Source organism: Accipiter gentilis, chromosome 29 (genome assembly GCF_929443795.1).
Source record: "Accipiter gentilis chromosome 29, bAccGen1.1, whole genome shotgun sequence".
Classification (NCBI taxonomy): domain Eukaryota; kingdom Metazoa; phylum Chordata; class Aves; order Accipitriformes; family Accipitridae; genus Astur; species Astur gentilis.
This window is the reverse complement of record NC_064908.1, coordinates 18412783-18421030: the sequence shown is the minus strand read 5'-3', so window position 1 is coordinate 18421030 and position 8248 is coordinate 18412783.

Below are 8248 nucleotides of genomic sequence, written 5' to 3'. Positions count from 1 at the left end.
ACCTTTGCAGACCTGCAGGCAGGACCACACCGAAATCTCCCCTGTATTGAGACCGAGGAGCAGGGACCCCAAGGGGTACAGAACTCGTTTTTCTTTCCCTCGCCAGTCAAATCAACCACTTGCTATTCCTCTTAGCAGCTGGCAGGGAAAAAAAAATACGTTTGCAGGCCAGCTCCTGAAACTCTGACTTAAGAGCCAAGGAAAACGGCTCTGTTCTCTCCAGCGCCCTGGAAGAGCAGCCCTGCAGCCAGGGCTGTTGCTTGCGCATCGAGATGCGTGGGACCGAGTTTGCCGATAAAAATATATACAAAGTTATGCTTGGTATGGAACAAGCAGGCAGTAGCTGCTGAAGACTTCCCAACATCCTGCTTTTGGCTCGCCTCCAAAATACCAAAACAAAACAAAATTCAGTTGGCATCTCTGCAGATTGAAGCAAGTTTTCTTTTTGCAGCAATTGCTGAACAAACGTTTCAATACTGTGCCACCGCCTCCGCCCCTGCTTTCTCCCCCGAATCATGTGCTGGAAGGATGTAAAAGATATTCAAGGTCACAGGCAGGCTGTGAACAAACCTGGCCATTGCCCATCTCTGTCCTCTCTGGCTTCGCTGCACCACGTCAACCAACACGGAGCGCAAGCCGAGGGCGACGGGTGCGTTTGCCCGGCGGGACCTGCAGCAGTGGGGTGGTTTCTCCAAAGGGGCCGGGCCGCAGGGGTCGGCCCCGCTCGCTTCTTATTACACCGGCGGTTTTTGGAACCCCTCCCCGGCACCTTGCACGCCTGGGCCCAATTCATCCCTTTGTGCTTGCCGTTCACATCGGAAAAGTAAAACCACCTTCCTCCTGGTGGTCCCATCCAGGCGCTGCCCTCAAAGGCAGCGGGGTCTTTCTGTGCAAGCCACGGCAGCAGCGCGGGAGCTACAAGGGCAGCAAAGTCAGCCTGGAAAAAACCCCACAGCAGTGGCCTGAAATGAGGGACTTCAGGATTTGGCCTCATATTTCTTGTACTACACACCGACACAAAGCAACGTACATCTTCTGTACGTACGCGCGTTGCAACTTGACCTTATGAGAATCGCTGTCAAATGTTTTATTTATTTCCCCAGGAACAGGCAGTTTTGTTTGAGAAGAACACAAGGTGAAATCCTGACCTCGCTGAAAGCACTGAGAGTTTGCCATTGACTCCAGCAGAACTAGAAGTTTATCCAGTGTTACAACCAGGTTTCAGGTCTTGGTTCTTGCTTCAGTTCTTTGTTGGTGCTTGACCCTTTAAAGGAAAGAGACCAAAAATCCTATAGCCCTTTCATGCATGCCCACCATTCCCAAAGAACGGGAAAAAGCAGCATCAGTCCCCTCCTGCCCTCTCTGGTAAGCAGTTACAGTCCTTGAAGCGTGAAATTTGCTTGCCCTTATTGTAGCACATCGCTATCATGTCGTTACTGATCATAAAAATTACCCTGTGTTTTCTCAAAACGAGGCACCGCATTCATCCCTTTCTGAAGGCGTTCACGGTGTGTGAATATAGGCATAATTTAAACAAACAATCTCTGTGGAAACCACCCCCCTGCTATTGCAAAGAGAAGTGCACTCCCCTGGCTTTGGACAGCCCAATTTCAGAAATACACGTATTTCTGCGATTCTGACCTGGCTAGCGCCGCAAAGCCCTACCGCCAGCTCCCTTCGGCACGGCTATAGCTACCTTGCAACCAAGCCTTCCCATGTACCCAGAGGAGCTCTCTTTGTAGAGCGTCTTAATCAGTACATAAAATGCTTTCAGTGAAATGCTGCCTTCTTCTGTTTATTTGTCACAACTGATGCTCTGGTGAACAGTAAATAGGAAATTTGTTGGCAAATCAGCACTACCAGCTTGGTTCATTAGGAAAAGCTGGAGTACAAGAGAACTGTGGGCAAGTCCCTGTCGTGACTCGTGCTGGACCCTCAGTCCTCGAAGCTCGGCAAGTTGTACAAATCCTGAAGGCACATAAATCGCTCCTAAACTCGACTTGGCAAAACCGAGACAGCATGTGTTTATGTAATTCTTAGCAATAAGGACTGGGTTATTAACAGGATGTGGGCTGATTAAATCAATGTATGCACAAGAAGAATCCACCATCGGTTTTGCTAAGAAAACGTCACGTTTAAAATTCAGTCCATTTTTGCCACGCACGCTGCTCCCCACTCGCCTGCCTCGCCCCCAGCCCCGCTGCATTGCACAACGCCAGGTTTCATGTTTGCCACCAGACAGTTTGCAGTCAGCCTCACATGGTAAAGAAGGAAGTAACAGTGCCTACATTGCACATAACTGCAAGCAAATGTGTTTCCAAGAAACTATTAAGCAGTGTTCATTTGAAGTTTAAAATAAAAAAAAAAAAAAAAAAAGAAAACCTTGGAAGAATTTTTCTTGGCTTGCAGCTTTTTATGAAATTTGGATTTTAAGTGAAATGTGTCCAAGCAACATCAGTAATGCAGCGAAGCCAGGCTGCACACAGCGACAGGGTGTCTCAAGCTCCGACAGATGAAGCAGGGACCCAAATCCTCCCCAGTGCCAGCCACCCACCGGTGTCGTCCCCCCCCCGCCCAGGCCATCGTCCCCTTCCAGCCAGGCTGGCAGGAAGGGGCAGCGACCTGCAGCCCCCAGAACGCAGCCCGGCACCTCAACGCGCTCCCACCCCGGGCAACGATTGGGAAGGGGCCGGTGGCCGCGTGGGCACACGTTCCCTTCTGCTGAGCCTGCAACGAGGCGGCACCGTCCATCCCGGGGACGTGCAGGCAGCTCCCGCCCGGGACCGCCGCCGCACTCTGCCAACGCCTGCCCCAGCCCAAACGCCTTTGCCCGGCCAAAGGCTGCTCCGTCATCGTCGTCGTCGTCGTCCCCCCCCAAGCCCTCTCCCCTGCCCGGGGTTGGCTTTGGCCCCAAATCGCAGACGGCATTCGGGTCAGCCCTGCGCTCCCCCGACGGGGCTGGCCGGGGGACCGGGGTCCCGTGGGTCCCCAGGCAGAGGGACGGTGGCAGGAGACTCGCCAGGACACGGCGGCTCTGTATGAAACGGCTCCTTTGTGCCGGGAGGGTACACAAAGCCGGGCGTAGCACACAGCGGCGATTGTTCCTTCGGAGGTTTGCGTGGACGAGGCCGCTGTCCCTCGGCAGCTTCAGACAGCCTGGACGTCGGAATAAATGAACGGGCATCATTGAAGTAACGCGTGAGGCTTTTCAAATATACATCGCTGCAATTTATTTTTTTAAATCATTGCTCATTTTTAGAGGCAGGGAGATAAGGCTCCTCTGAAAAAAAAAGCTCTTTGCCCATCTAAATTCTCCCCATTACTGAGCAAATGGTTTGCAACAACAAATTTATTCCGCAGCATCTCCTGTGCTCTTTTTTGTTTGAAAAAGCCACAAACAGATTGTGATTTTCTCTAACAGATTCACCATCTGGGAAATTTTTCATGCAACTCCTTTCCTCACTGGGAGCAAGTTACTCAGAGGGGAATTCCCAGCAGAGAGCAGACTCTGAAGGGATGGGTGGTTCATTTAATTAGCATGCATAATCTTGACATCCTTACTCAGGCAAAACTCTCACCAGGGCCAATGGGAGATTTTTTTTAATTTTTTTTTTTTTTTTTTAAAAGAACCAGCTAAGGACTTTGGTATTTGTCTCTTGGTGTTACAGACAGTGTTTTCCATGCAGGGGAAAGTTGGCTTCTGGATGTATTAGAGACTCTGATTTACTACAGTCTTGTGCATCCAAGGTCAGGATGCGGCCCTTCCAGCCTCCGTCACAAGGCTGAGCGCTGGCAGGAGGAGAGCTAGTGGCAGAGGAACAGCTCCCTTTCGCACACTTACCCCGTTGGGGAAACAGCACGCATTTTTGGAGCACGCTCTCTGCAGCCAGCGGAGTGTGGGCTGGAGGTCAGCGGGGGAAGAGGCTCTCCAAAACCCAACAAGCATCAGCTCGGAGAAGTGTTGTGTTTATACAGCCCTTGTGCAAGTTACGTGGTCTTTTTTTTTTTTTCCCCCAGTAGATTAATTTATCGCTCCAGAAAGATGCGGGAGATGCAGGGATGCTCCTTTCATCTACGGTACCTTAAAGCTACTCCTCTGGTAAATCAGCACGCAGACAAGCCTTGAAGCGCAGCACACACGCAGTCTTGATTTCAAGCCACCCGAGCTGAGAGCTCAGAGCAGACCCCGACAGCCCAGCTCTGCTCTCACCTAAGCACAGTTTTGATAGCTGCACAAGAAGATCTTACACTAAACAATTTTCACTGGCTCATTACCGGACAAAACTTCGCTTTGAACTGACATTTTCTGGGCACGATGACTGCTTTGAAGCAGGAAGACAAAATTAGTGCAGAGAGTTGGCAGGTGAAGAAATGAGAAGGTTTGGGTTTTTTTTTCTCCCCAGCAGCAGAGCTGTCCAGAAGCTATGGAAACCTTGTTTGGCTAAATAAAAACGCAGAAAGATAACAAGCCTTCATATTTTCCAGCAACGCCTTCACTGGAACAGCATGCTATCTGCGTGTGCTAGAGGCTCCAGAATAGCCAAAGCCGTTCCCGAAAATGCATGTGCCGTGTTATTTTCCACAACTAGTAGTAAATGCTGTCTCCTACCTCCCCAGGAGGGAAAGAAACAAAATCGGTGACTTATGAGAACCTGGGAAGAATGATAATGAGCCTTCAGCCAGGTAAAGCCCTTTTGGATAAGGGGTTGGTCTCTCCTCCAGTCTGCTCCCAGTGCCTTTTCGAGACTTACGCCTATAGATTGGGTCAGAACCTGCCCCCAGCTTGCTTTTATGGCAAACGGCAATCCTGATCCTAAAGCTGTACAGAGAGAAACAAAAGGCTCAGCTTTTGGAGCACACTCTGGGAGTCAGCTGAGTTTGCTGGCACGGCACGGCGCCTGCCTTTGAGGAACCCCGAGGCCGTTCCCCGGGCTGCGCCACCGGGTCATTCGGCTTCCCAGCCCGGGCCACTTACACTGGCACCCTGAGGTGCCCAGGGTAGAAGCTCACTCCGGGAACTGGGCAAACAAGTCCTTCCCTAGGAGACGGCAAAGGCTCAAGAGATGTATTCAAAAGTAACATTAATAAGAGAAAATGCACATTTATATTGTACATTCCTGAGCCTTTTACTGTCATTGAGTCCACTACTCCACAGCACTCGGCCGACTTTGCCATCTGCCATTGTGCTAATAGCACCAGCCACATTTCTGAGCGTTGCTTACGGTTTCCTATGTAATAGTGAAAGTGAAAATATATCCACCCTTGCCCAAATCATTCTCACTTTTGGAAACCTCCTTCCCCTTTCTTTCAAGTCCTCCACTGTGACTCTTCAGCCGTTAAGTTGGGATATCGGACAGGAACATCTCACACACACACGGGGATGCAGGCTGCTCTATCCACACAGATATTCCTCCACTTCACCTCCAGCTTTGTCCGCAACGGTCCTCTCCGTGCTGGTTCTCTGAAGCCTGCACCTCCACTGGCTCCAACCTCGCTAGTCACTGGAGAACAAGTCCTGTCCAGCATCTGTTTTGGGGTTTTATGCTGCTGCACATCACTGTAGTACTTTCCACGTAACAATAGGAAGTCCATCATAGAAGGAATATTCCTCTTCATTCCCATGGGAAGCATCACAACCGTGTCCTGAAACAATACAGCTCTGCACTGCAAGCTCAGCTCCGTGCAAGGAAAGGAGGAAAGACAGCACCTTCTCGTCATTAATTGACGCGCGCCTCGACGCGAAGTGACGGTTCCTTCCCGTCACTCAAACGCCCGTGGTGGGCACTTCAGCCTGCTTACTAGAGCCAAAGCCTAGGAGCTCAAAGGCTGTGCCGTACGCCCGGCTCTCCTCCTGAGTCATTGCTGAATGACCTTCGAGGCAGTAAAAAAAGGCGTTTTACTGAACCCTCAGCGATGCTTCTGAGGCGTAACCACAGAGGGCCTGATTCTCCTCCACCACGCGCTTACCCGGATTATTTGCACCAGTGCAAACAGAGGAAGAGGATCAAGGAGATCCCCGCATCAGAACGATACTAGCATCATAAGACAAAATTCTTCCTTTTTCTTCCCAAGCAATCAATCCATCAACATGTTAAAAAAATAAGTTTAATGTAGGTGGCATGTTTCATACAGAATTTAACAGGCACCCAAAACACCAGCTGGTGTCATGTTCTGAAGAGTTAACAAGGTGAAACTCCAGCACGTCAGTCTCATTCATACATTCACAGGGTAAACAACAGGCCAAGGCAGCTTTGCCACCGCACGTACCGTCATTGTTGGTCTTAAGTCTGCACAACGCAGCCGGAGCCTCTTTGTTGCCCAAATACCTGGAAAGCTCTGGAGTGAGCAGAACTCACGGGGGAAGTTCTCTGAAAAGGTTGACATGGGTCTGGGATGGACACACTCTCCCAAATCAGTATTTCCAGTATTTTTCCTGATTGTTCTTGAGGGTATTTTTAACCTAGTAAGTATAATAGCAATATTTAAAGGCCAAACATGGAAAGAAAGAAAAAAAAAAAAGACAGGGAACAAACCAGGTGCTCTCACTGTTCAGGATGGAATCGGCATGAAGGAATGCAGAGATGAAAATTTACTTACGGCCATCTATATCATAAGAAGGGAAAACTTAACTCATTTTGGAGCCTGATCCATCCCTCCCATCACCAATGAATTTGGATAGAGTAAAAAATCCAAAAGAATATGAATTTCCCCAGTGGGGCACAGTTTGCAAGTACCTGCTCAACATGAAATATTTCTGGCAAATATCATTATAAGCCACTTGTTTGACTCTTGAAAAGCAGGAAGTTCAGCTTCCTTTGTTTTCTTTCTTGTCTTCCATGAAGTTCTGTTCCCTCCCCCTTTATTAAAAATGCCAGTTTTTTCTATTAAACTAAATAGGGACCCACGCCAGCTTATTCTTTGCATATACTTAATACAACATTTATTCTGCCTCTTTCTCCCTTCCCTCAGTTTTGGCTTGGCTCCCCTCGAGCTTGTAAGAAACTTTTAGAATCTCAGCTCCTTGAGGAAAAAATATTTTGGCAAAGTAATCCTAAAAGCTTTAAAAAAAATTCTCAAATTTAAAACCACTGAATTTAAATTCTGAACCATTACCAAGATCTTACTTATTCTGCAATCTCCTGGGGATGTTGTGAGGTTTAATTAGCTCTAGCTGGAAAAGGCTTTGAAGAGGAAAGTGCCATAAAGGTGCCAAATAGTGCTCCACTTGTGTAGATCTAAAATGTTCAAATTATTACACCATAAAACAAATAGTTTGAAAATTAATTCCTCTTCCTTGCCAGCATGACTTCAAAGGGACCTCACTTCCCCCACTACGCTGGTAGGATTGCACCACCTGAGCACTGCAAGCCATCCAAGTGCTGGTAATGACCAAGAATGGGAGTATTTTGAACTTCATAGCACCTTTGAGGTCTCCTTCTCAATTATTTAATCTTGGGGTTGTCTATCTTTGCGTGCAATTGCAGACTTGAGATTCAGGGCATGCTGACAGCAGGTACTTGGCTACCTTTGTAAAAGAAGACTGGGGAATCACTGCCCACTGTCTTCTAAGCAACTTAGCCCCAAGGTCTCTCTCGAGGAACATTTGGGTATTTGGCAAACATTACTTTTTGGGGATTTGATAAGGACATGTACTTTTTCCTCAGTATGCACCATTGAATCTGGCTGCGGAGGGCTGATGGGAAGTCTGTGCAGTAAAGCAATGAACCGCTACACAGAAGCCCTTTTTTGTTCAATTGCCGCTGCAGGAGTGTCGTGGAGCAGATCTGGACTGCTTAAAGAACCACCGCCAAAGGGAGCAGCAAAAGTGGCTTTATTGAAGTATGATCTTGTAGAAGTGAGGCTTAACAAAGTTTGATGGCAAGGTTCAATCTATTACTTACTGCACAGAGGACAGAATAATGATTCAAAGTTACCAATGCAAAATTTTAATGCCCTGTGATACAAGGTTATGTGCAGGATCGGTCACTTACCAAAGATCTGCAGCTGGTAACGGGTCTCTCGCCCTCGAGGAGTAACCTTGAGAGGCATCCCAACTCAAGGGGAGATCACCGCTATGTAGCCAGCTGCTTCGCAAGAAGAGCTCAAAAAAAAAGCTCACGCAGGCTGTCATATTTATGAAATAAAGTGGTTGGCTCATAGTCAAATTACACGCGATGGAAAAGGTAAGTGTGAGACTCCCTGTACCCACAAGCTCCTTTGTTCCTTGACCAAATTAGTCTTGGAAGAA